At 30.6% G+C, this 8732-nt stretch overlaps 1 non-coding gene across 1 annotated transcript; it reads right to left on the bottom strand.

Moving 5' to 3' along the window:
* Positions 1 to 5855: 5855 nt before the first annotated feature.
* On the bottom strand, positions 5856 to 5936 carry TRNAL-UAG (transfer RNA leucine (anticodon UAG)). Its single transcript has one exon. It is a non-coding gene; the product is annotated as a tRNA-Leu (tRNA).
* Between the last annotated feature and the right edge of the window lie 2796 nt (positions 5937 to 8732).

Genomic DNA, 8732 nt, shown 5'->3' with positions numbered 1-8732 from the left:
TTGCATGACGAACAGTTGTCTTTAATGGAGAGCTGGATCTGTCCAGTGTTCTTAAAACCTGACTGATCTATTTCATTTAAACTTTTTGTGAGATTGAGAAAACATCACATTATATTTTTAAAATCATAACTTTGTGCTTTTTTAGTGCTAATTGTTACCAGTTATTCTCATTGAACGTGTGTGAGGTTATAACTTTGAGATATCACGTGGTCTACCAATAGAAAAAAATGCTTTCTGCCTTCACATACTAAGCACAATTTTATAGCTGTCTTTTCAAACTTCTCTATAGGTAGATGAGGTATTACCTCTAGTGAATGACACAGAACAACAGTTAGCTAGTGAAAAAGGAATTTAGTGACTTTCTTTACAAATATGGTATGTAAAAAATTCTTTATTATTTAAGGAAGTAGAAAATATACGGTGTAGTTGCATATATATTCCTACTTTTAAGATATTTAAACAACAAACAAAAGAAGAAATACTTTTAATCATTATGCTTCCAAGGTTTAAACTAAAACTGGTATTAATGAATCAAATCTAAAAAGTCTTGGAATGAAGTTATGAGAGAAGGCTTTTCAAAATATTTTTACCTATTCAAGGTGAAACAAAATATTTACTTAAACTAATGTTGAACAGGTTTATTTAAAGTGGATCATTATTTTATTTACACCAACCTGGGGCATTGTTTAATTTGTCCTTACCTTGTTTTTTGATTTCTGTCTTTTCAGTATCCTTCAAGTGTTCTAAGTATATAAACAAAAGTTAATCTTTGTGAAGTCACTACTTGATTATTAAGAAGTGTTATGATGAGGTTTGGCATTTTGAAAATTGTTCAAACAACTGTTATAGTAATTTATGGTTGCTTGTTGCATTATATTTTTGAAGATTATATTTTTAGAGTGTAAATGAGTAGCAACAATGTTCAAGACCACTCTGAATGTTGTAAACTCTTCTAGCAAATATAGATAACTAATTTCTTTCATGAGAGCATTCCCACATATCTTTATGTCACCTCCACTAACTTGTAGTATCAGAACAATATAAGCACAGAGAAGTACTTCATATGTTGTTGTTCTGCTAGTGTAGAAAGTGACAAAACAAGACTTAAGACTGTTGTATTCATTAAATTGTTCATTAATGTTCTGAGCAATAAACTTTTAAACTGGTTTTCACTGCCCTACAAAGATTCTTCTAATGTCTTGTGCATAGTATTATTGGATGGACATGAATCCTGGCTTCTTTTGAAGGAATGAGTCAGTTGGACCAGTCTATGACCTGTTGCATTTCACAATCTTCTCTTTTTTTATTAGTCAACATCATTTGACACTTTCTCAGTTTCACTCTAGTAACAGATTTTTTTTCTCCAATTATTAATGTTTATAGGTTGTGGTGACATATAAGAGACACTAAAAAAAGTCCTTTGAATATAATGCTATGATGTCATGAAATCAACAGGTGAATAAATACCTTTCAGCCAAGTTTTTATTTACTAGTTAGCATTGAATTACTTTAACAGTATAGTAGTTCTCAAAGACTAAGGGTTTTTGTTGTATATTGTATATATTAATCAATGTTTCTAGTGGAAATAATAAAGGATCAGATTTTTGTATAATTGAAAATATACACAGCAATATAGAAGTTGAATATTGACCTTAGATTTCTTTTTCAACTTTTCTGTATACAGAAGTTTAATGTATGTGACAAATAGATTAGTTGATGTTGTTCCTTTGTCTAAAATGATATCTACATTACAACAGAAATGATTTCAAGTTTAATGTCACTACTTTCTTATTTTGAATGTGAGTTTAAAAGATGTGGTTTCAAAATGAGATGTAAAGTATGCATGAGTAAAACCATACAGTTAATACACTGGGTAAAAATGTAATACTGTTTTACATCCATTTGATAATATAAAATTAAAACACATTATATATATACTCCTGAATCTGTAATGTAAAATAAGTAATAAAATTCTCAAATTGCCTAAATTTTGATTGCCTTTTTCAGAGGTTTATTTTCACACTTTTGACCTGTTTATATTGAGTCCACATATAGAGGTGTATTTAATGCATACTGTTTTGAGTTACTAAAATGTAGTTTACATTTATAACTTTTAACTCCATATAGTTTTTGAGCTCAGGGGCAATACAATAGTACATTAGTATAGAAAGGCTTGAAACAGGATGTTTGCCCTAAATTGGCTACTGAGTTCAAAATTATTAATTCTTTGGATATTGCTCTTAGGTGTTTTTTACCCTTTCTTTCAGAACCTTAAATATTTTTATATTATATTTTTACAGTGTATATATAATGTCTCACTGGACAATGTCTCATCATGTTTCGGTAAAAATGAACAATGTCTCACCCAAATATTTTTTATATCGTCTATCTTTTTACTTATTATTTTTAAGACATCTTAAAAGTTTGTTTCTTTGTTTGAAATTTTAGGTTTGTTTCTTTTAAAGTGACAATCTAATTAGGTAGGTAACTTGGTGATTATAGCCTGTATTTTTCAAAATGAGAAATTACACATTATTGCAAAACATTTGACAATTTGTTGCATGTAATTGGCATCTCATTAGAAAGAAATGGTTGTATTTCAATAAAAAACTTGTCAAAAACATTTTTAGTCAAATATAAGAGACTACAAATTTTCAAAAACAATTGGAAGACACAAGAGATGCTTACATACAAAAAAAAAATTTGTCTGACCACAAAATATGCATCTTATGATTTATCAAAGCAATGCAAAATTTATGCAAAACTTTCTGTTTATGAATAGGAATGCAATATGAAAAGTTAGTTTGTTTTAAAGTGAGAGTCAGTAGTCATGGAGATGAGACACTGTCCAGTGTCTGTTTTCCACAGATAAATGGTTAGCATGTAAGTTATAAAGGTAGGTAAGAATGTCTATTTAAATGTCTGATTTTAAACTACTCTAGTTTCTGAGTATATCAGATAATGTAAATGTTAATTCTGTGATATGATACTATCTGAACTAAATTTTATATGAAAGATTGTATTTCTTACAAATCAAAATACGAATTAGAATTCACTAGGAAAGAGTGCTCAGATTAGCTTTCTTAAAACATAAATATTATGCAATTGAAAATATTTAAATAGTTTAATATTGTACCCACCTATATATTTTCAGTTATCACAGAAATAATTTTTTTTGAAAGAACTAGATAAAATAATATGAATTATTGCTTAACTATTCAAGTGATAAATGACAGGATTGAAATCATGTATTAATGAGTGAAAATAAAATTACTAATATATATACACATTTCTTATAAGATTTTATTTGTTGTTTTTCCAGAACAGAGAATTATCTTGATACTAATATTTTCTCTCAACCATTGAATATTTTACTCTTTGGCACATAAAATTGTAGTAAAAGCTCCTGCTTGTTCATGACCAAATGTTGTTAATTCAAAAAATAAATGTTACTGATAATGATAGTGATAAGTCACAAAATACATTGCCCCACAATCTGGACAAATAGCTTTCTCATTATAAAGCATTAATTACTTTTATTGCTTGTTTCAATGTATTCTTTGTAATTTTTTGTGCAAAATAATGTTTCTCTAGTAATGACTTAATGACTCTGTCATAATGAAGATTTCAACTCTTGGAGCATATCGTGGGTTTTATAAATGGAAAAGTGGAATTTTCTTAATTAAAATCTATCTAATTTGTTTTTTTTAAAGTAGTAACAATTCTCTGGTTACCAAAAATGAAATTATGTACAGGGATAGATCTAAGCCTAAATAAGTCATAAAAAGAAAAGAAAAAAACAAGAATAAGAAGGGGTTGGTGACAGGCTCTATTGGTACTGATATTATACATCAAGCAAAATGAAATAGATGAGTTAAACTTACCCATACTTATGTGTCAAAATATTACAACAGATTAAACATATATTTTATGGCTACAACTTTGTCATGAATCCTTAATTCTAATTCATTTTCTTAACGATTTATCCTTGCATTGGAAATATATTCATGCTTTCAAAATAATGTAGAATTCTGTTTTTTTATTTGTTTATGCAAGAATACTTGCTTTGTAGGAGTAAAAGTCTGTGTTGTAACATACAAAGGCTGGTATATATCAGAATAAGTTAATATTTATATTTTACAGATAGTTTAAATTGCTCGGCATGGCCAGGTGGGTTAAGGCGTTCGACTCGTAATCTGAGGGTCGCGGGCTCGAATACCCGTCACACTAAATATGCTTACCCTTTCAGCCATGTGGGCGTTATAATGTGACGATCAATCCCACTTTTGGTTGGTAAAAGAGTAGCACAAAAGTTGGCTTCCCTCTAGTCTTACACTGCTAAATTAGGGACGGCTAGCGCAGATAGCCCTCGAGTAGCTTTTCGCGAAAATTCAAAAACAAATCAAAAGAGATGGTTTTAACTTTTACAAATGTAAAGAAATTACTTTGCTTCCATATTAGAATTACAGTATTTAGAAATTTTTATTTTAGTACCATTTAGGTAATTGCAAACAAATAGTTTTTAAATTATTCCATCAAAACTTATGCATTGTTTTAAAATGCAACAGGAAATGCAACAATAAAAGCAACAGGAAAGCTGGAGTGACATAATTATGAAATCAATTTAAATAGATATGAAACAAAAGAACGAATTCTAAAAATGTTGCACATTTAAGTTTTAGTTCGTTTTTGTGAAATATGTTTTATGACAAAGTACTTTTGTGTATTTACAGGAATAAACGAAAAATATATTAAGGTTCAATTGCTTAGAAATTTTAAGTATCGATAAAGTTAAGTGTAATACGCTAAGAGACATACTAAAATTCTGGATAATTCTTTTTATATTAATTATGGAATAAGTGATTTTATGGTATTTTTTGTATATTTAATATAACTTATTTCTCGTGTGGAGTGGTCACAAAAGCTGATTATTTGTATTATTATTTTTAAATTTCGCGACGTATATACAGATAATACAATATACACGGAACCCATGTCACGATTCACCATTTGGTGTCATGAAAAATCAGAGTAGAAACCCGTATTCTCAAGACGTTTGGTGTGGGGTTATTAAACCTTTAATTAAATTAAAGTACATAACAACGTTACAACCTTCTTAGGTCAACTTCAGGTTAACAAAGAATAGAAAACCATTATCGATATCGTCCTAAAAACCCCGCGCTTATGGGTCTGAGTCCCAAATATTTTAAGCACGTAGCGACGTTTCTGAGTATATATTTTGTGAAGTATCCATTGTAAGATTGAAAATGACTGTTTTAAAATGTGTCCTATTCCACTTTATAAAATTGCAGAAACACATTTCACTTATTACCTAGGATTACATGACTGAAAACTCTTCCTTTTCTTTTACTTTAAAGACCTGAGTGTGGCCCATCAGGTAACTTAAGATACTTTGGATCTGAACGAAACACGAACTTGTGACTCGTAATATTGGCCGTAGATGCATCATAAGATTGAAGGTGAAATCACATTACGAAGTCTGAAAAGAATAAATCAAATGTTGGTAAGGGCGGCTATAATAGTAGCTTTGCACGAAATTCAGGGAACAGATAAAATTAAGGTACTCTACAATTTGTGTGTGCGTTAAACAGTAATAATATTACGAAGGGGTACATGGTAGGAGAATATAGTGTATAAAAAACTCGGTTGTTGTACAAAATAATGATTAAGAACTACTAATTAAAGTTTACCACGAATATTAATGAATTGAACTTAAGTTGTAATAACTTTCCAAATACTGAAGTGGTTAATACAAATTATTATATTAAAATAACATTATTGTGGATATGGAAATTAATATAAAATATACGATAAATAAATGACTTTAAAATTGTTGGCAGCGGTGGGATTCGAACCCACGCCTCTGAGAGACTGGTGCCTAAAACCAGCGCCTTAGACCACTCGGCCACGCTACCACTAATGTTTCTTCTATCATATAACTAGTTATTTTTAAATTATTATATTTGTCTTATAATGTATCTCTTAAAGTAAATAATAATAACGAATTGAACTCCACACCCAGTTTATGGTTTTGGAAATTGCTTGCAAAAAGCAGCTGACATGCCACGGCTCCTAGCCGTATCTACAAATTAGTAATTTGCGAATTTTTATTTTTCAAACAACTATGTATCTTTTGAAAATCTCCAACTCTTTTTTATAAAAATCTAATCTGTAAAGAAACTGGTGTACTGTTACAATAATCGCTTAGTGTAATCTTATATTTTAGGATACACATTTAAAATGAATACCCTCATTTTTTTGAAGATTGAAGAACGAAGTAGAAGGTCCAGGTCTGTGGGTACTTTGTAATAATATTACGAAATTTACACTTAGTCGTTCTGTTTGATGCGCATACAAGGTAAAATCGCTAAATGTTTAGCAGGGAACAGACCCATAGGTGCGGAAATTTTCTATTTTGATTTTTTCAAGACACCAGAGAACAAAGCCCTGAAAAAGGTCTGAGTAATTTAGCTCACTCTGTCCCAAAAAAAAGCAGTAAACTAACACCATCAAACACTGCGTAACCACACAAGTAAAGGAAGGAGGAAGAGGTCAAAGAGCACCTGACCTTCCAGGATACGTACGTATCATACCCAAACCCCGAGAGAGAGAGAGAAGAGAACAAACATGCACTGACCCTTCCAAGTCCATATGGATCTCAATCACAATGAACCAGAAAGCTAGTGAACTTTAGAATCGGAACTCTAGAATCGAGGTAGGGTCTCTGTGTGTAAGCAAATAGCAACGTTTTTGTATTGCAGTTAATTCCTTAAATTTGTGTAGAAGTTAGAGATATTGTCGGTGATAGCTTGACTTTTATTCGACTGTTGTCATCACAATTATATGATATAGACTTATCATTAGAACTCACTGAATACAGTGTTATAAAGAACAAATCTATAAAGCTCGTCTAGACGAAGGTAATTTTGTAAAAATGGCGAAGCCACGCGTGATTTTTTTACGCTAGCTAAAATATTAATTATTATTATGGACATTAATTATATTAAAACAGTGTGTTATAATATATTATTTGTGCCTATGCATTTAGAAATATTTCAGTCTAGTTAGATGTGAAGGTGTTACAGATAAAAATAAAAATTTGAGATTTTCGCGTATTGTTGACATCACATATGGCCCCCCATTGGCTCAGCGGTATGTTTGCGGACTTACAATGCTAAAAATTGGGTTTCGATACCCGTGGTGGGCAAAGCACAGATAGTCTATTGTTTAGCTTTGTGCTTAATTCAAAACAACGACATTACATATGAAACTGGCCTATGTGGGAGACGAAACTGTTCAAAGGACGACAGTAGGCAATTGTGACAGCTGCTAACCCAACACTTTAATGTATATATTTTATAAATATGTTGAAATAGTTTCCCCTCCCAAAACCAACTTATACAGTATAATGTAGCACAAAGCTACACACTGGGCTATGTGTGTTCTGTCCACCAAAAGTATCGAATCCCGATTATTACCGTTGTAATTCCGCAGACATACAGCTGTGGCACAGGGAAGCATACAAAATGTGAAACCGAAACTTTGCATGTATCTTTTCATGGATCAAACAAACTTCATCAGCAGGGGACGTAGTAGTGGTATAAAACGCTTTATAAATGGCAAAACTGAAATTTTCTATGTATCTCTCCATGGACCTGATGAGTTTCCATTTACAGGAGGTGAGATAGTGGTAAAAAGAAAGCCCATAAAAACTGCAAAACTGAAAATCTTTATGTACCCCAGCATGGACCTTATGAATTTCCATACCACTGTTAATGAAGATCCACCCACACCCTGCGAAGTAGTTACATGGATAGATAGTTACTAATATATTTGTATTTAAATTTCATTTGGCGATTAACATGTGAATATTATTTTAAAAAAGCAGATGAAATGAAGAATAAGAGAAATTGCATAAATTACCAAAAAAGTATATATATGTGTGTGTGTGTGTGTGTATAACTATTTAGGACGTAAAACTTCCAAGTTCTTATCACAGGTTGAAGTTGAATGTTTGTCACTAGCTGGCGCCACCATTAACGTTCATCTAAAATGTAAATCTTTTGATTAAACATCAAAATATCACAGCTTTAAAATTGACCACAAGATAATAATGTTTTTAGCTATGAAATTTTCCAACACGATGGCAGATAACTGCACATAAAATATTTAAATAACTTCATTATTGTATCTATTTAACGTAATTTGTATTAGCATAGGAATGGTTTGTACATTAGAATTAAAGAATTTATTCAACATTAGTCTAGTGACACGGTTTAGAAACCCTTACGCTAGCTAAAATATTAATTATTATTATTGACATTAATTATATTAAAACAGTGTGTTATAATATATTATTTGTGCCCATGCATTCAGAAATATTTCAATCTATATTGATGTGAAGGTGTTACAGATAATAAAATTAAAAATTCGAAAATTTAATTCAATCGTTAAATAACATTCTTTTATAAGTACTTTGTAATTATAATCCAATATAATGTGTTACAAAACTAGCAAAGAGTATCATATTAAGTTTCAGACTAGATGCATTGAGGAAAGGTGTCTTGTATTTTCATCGTTCTTTATGTATTCGTTTACTACAAAATAATTCCATTGGGTCTTCAACGATTGCCAGAGACATTCTTTCGAATCATTTTACAGTACTTTTGAGTAATATAATACCAAGCAACAGAAGATAAACTGTTGAAGAA

Source organism: Tachypleus tridentatus, chromosome 4, assembly GCF_004210375.1.
Source record: "Tachypleus tridentatus isolate NWPU-2018 chromosome 4, ASM421037v1, whole genome shotgun sequence".
NCBI lineage: Eukaryota > Metazoa > Arthropoda > Merostomata > Xiphosura > Limulidae > Tachypleus > Tachypleus tridentatus.
The sequence above is the reverse complement of the archived record's forward strand: the minus strand, read 5'-3'. Positions and strand labels throughout refer to the sequence as shown.